The 2,443-nt window shown below is 45.3% G+C and overlaps 1 long non-coding RNA gene across 1 annotated transcript; it reads left to right on the top strand.

Annotated features, from left to right (window-relative positions):
* Window positions 1-6: 6 nt before the first annotated feature.
* Window positions 7-957, top strand: LOC104942221 (uncharacterized). The gene is made up of 2 exons (XR_797980.1): window positions 7-461; window positions 796-957. It is a non-coding gene; the product is annotated as an uncharacterized lncRNA (long non-coding RNA).
* Window positions 958-2,443: the final 1,486 nt, after the last annotated feature.

Here is a 2,443-nt window from a genome sequence, read left to right as displayed (position 1 = left end):
CAGCGCTGCGTTTCTTCTTCTGTCCTCTCTCTACTTGTCTTTAATATTTATTAAACAACATAATAAATAAACAGTTTTACTAAAAAGAAATGTTACAGAAACGATTGGTAGCATTACAGTAGCTGCCTTTAACCCTCATGAACACAGGTAACCATGGGAACAGGTGTTAGTGAGTTAATAGTGACTCAGGTGTGCTCAGGCTGTATCTGTCCTGTGATTGGCTGTCGGGGAGGAGTGATGAAGATGAGAACGGTTTCGCTAAAACTGCTGATATCCTGTGATGTCACACCTTCTCTTGGCTGTCTGACCAATCCGCTGCCAGCTCATTATGGGATGTAAACTCTGTTAGCGGTTAGCTCGTTGAATTTGAAGTAAACTCTGTCTCTCTCTCCTCAGTCACAGACGGACGACACCAGCTCGTTCCCAAAGACGTTAGAGAGGAGGCGGAGAAATACGCCAAGGTGACACTCACACACACCTCACACACACACCACACACCTCACACACACCACACACACACACACACACCACACACATACACACAGACTCACACTCACAGACACACACCTCACACACACACACACACACCTCACACACACACACACACCTCACAGACACACACACCTCACAGTCTGCAGGGTGGGATGATGAGAGTCAGAGGTTTCGCTTAAAAAGCTGAACTCCTGTGATGTCATATCCTCTTGGCTGTCTGACCACTCTCACACACACACACTTACACTCTCACACACACTCTCACAGGTACACACACAGACTGACAGTGTTGTTGTGTTGCAGGACTCTCTGGAGGAGGAGGATGACTCCGATGAAGACAACATGTAGACTCCTATGACGCCGCCCCTTCTTCACTTTATTTTGTATGTTTTGTAGTTCATGAACTTTCATGTTTCATTTGGTTTGAATTTCCGCTTCCAAAATAAAAAAAAAAGACCAGTTTGAGAAAGTGTGTGTTTGTTCTCCGGTGCTCTCTGATGTTCTCCGGTGCTCTCCGATGTTCTCCGGTGCTCTCCGGTGTTCTCCGGTGTTCTCCGGTGCTCTTGACGGAGGAAAGGGAGGAGGAGCCTCTACATCAATCTCCCGCTTTGTGTGTACAGAGAGATCGAGACACCGTTTCCCACAATCCAGAATATAAAACAAATGTATATAAAATATGTGCGCAGTCAAAGACACATGTTGATGTCAGAGGAGCATCGCCCCATCTGAAGGAAGGCTGGCTTTAAGCCTGATCAAATGCTGCTGTCTTTTGAACGTTGGTCTTTTATTTCTATTTGAGATTAAGATATTAAGAATTGTTTGACTCTTTTAATTTCTCATGTGCAATGCCTTGTGTTTTTACGCTGCTGCTGCAACGCAAACATTTCACACTGAGATCAATGAAGTGCTTATCGTAAACTAACACGGATTATTACGCAGTTAGAACAGTTCAAAGTGTCTCTGAACAGTCTCCGTCCCTTAGCTCAGTGTCTCTGAACAGTCTCCGTCCCTTAGCTCAGTGTCTCTGAACAGTCTCCGTCCCTTAGCTCAGTGTCTCTGAACAGTCGCCGTCCCTTAGCTCAGTGTCTCTGAACAGTCTCCGTCCCTTAGCTCAGGGTCTCTGAACAGTCTCCGTCCCTTAGCTCAGTGTCTCTGAACAGTCTCCGTCCCTTAGCTCAGTGTCTCTGAACAGTCTCCGTCCCTTAGCTCAGTGTAGTGTCTCTGAACAGTCTCCGTCCCTTAGCTCAGTATAGTGTCTCTGAACAGTCTCCGTCCCTTAGCTCAGTGTAGTATGTGTCCCTCACCTGTGGGACACACCTGTCTCCCAGCATGTGTTCATGTTAATAATAACTTCCACAGAGCAGCATGCCTTATATGACTCTCACGTCACCCTCTTCCTGTGACGTCACACGCTGGCCCCGCCCCCTCCGCTTCTCTTCTACAAACACCGACTGAAACTGCCGTTATTTCTCCAGAGTCTGACTAACCCTCAGGTGCTCGTGCTCTGAAACCATGGTCCAAACATCCCATAATGTGACATGGTCTCGCGCATATAAACCACGTCGCAGAACTAGGTTGAGAAAAGAGTCCATTAAGTGTTTACAGCATTCATTTTTAAGGAGTTTAAGACACAGTAAAGACAACAAGACGTTTATCAAGGTGAACAACCCGCCTCTTTATTCCGGCTGAGCTGCCATGAGTGTAAACAAACACAAAGGGAACTTTTGTTTACTAATAAAGCTCCTTCCGGTTGGTTCTACCTGCTAACCGGTTAGAAAGTGAGGTTTGATGGAGAATATCTGAAGCTTAGTGTGTTAATATATATATCATTAATTAATATATATCAGATACTTTACGTACTAACTTAATAAACACAGTTTGTTAACATCCAGTCGATGAACGAGGTTAGTTTAACTCACAGATTTCTGAATGGAGTTTGGTGAGCGTATAC

The sequence above is a fragment of the Notothenia coriiceps genome, unplaced genomic scaffold, assembly GCF_000735185.1.
Source record: "Notothenia coriiceps isolate Sejong01 unplaced genomic scaffold, NC01 NC01_scaffold00004365, whole genome shotgun sequence".
In the NCBI taxonomy this organism is placed as follows: Eukaryota; Metazoa; Chordata; class Actinopteri; order Perciformes; family Nototheniidae; genus Notothenia; species Notothenia coriiceps.
Note: the sequence above shows the minus strand (reverse complement) of the source record. Positions and strands in the feature narration are given on the sequence as shown.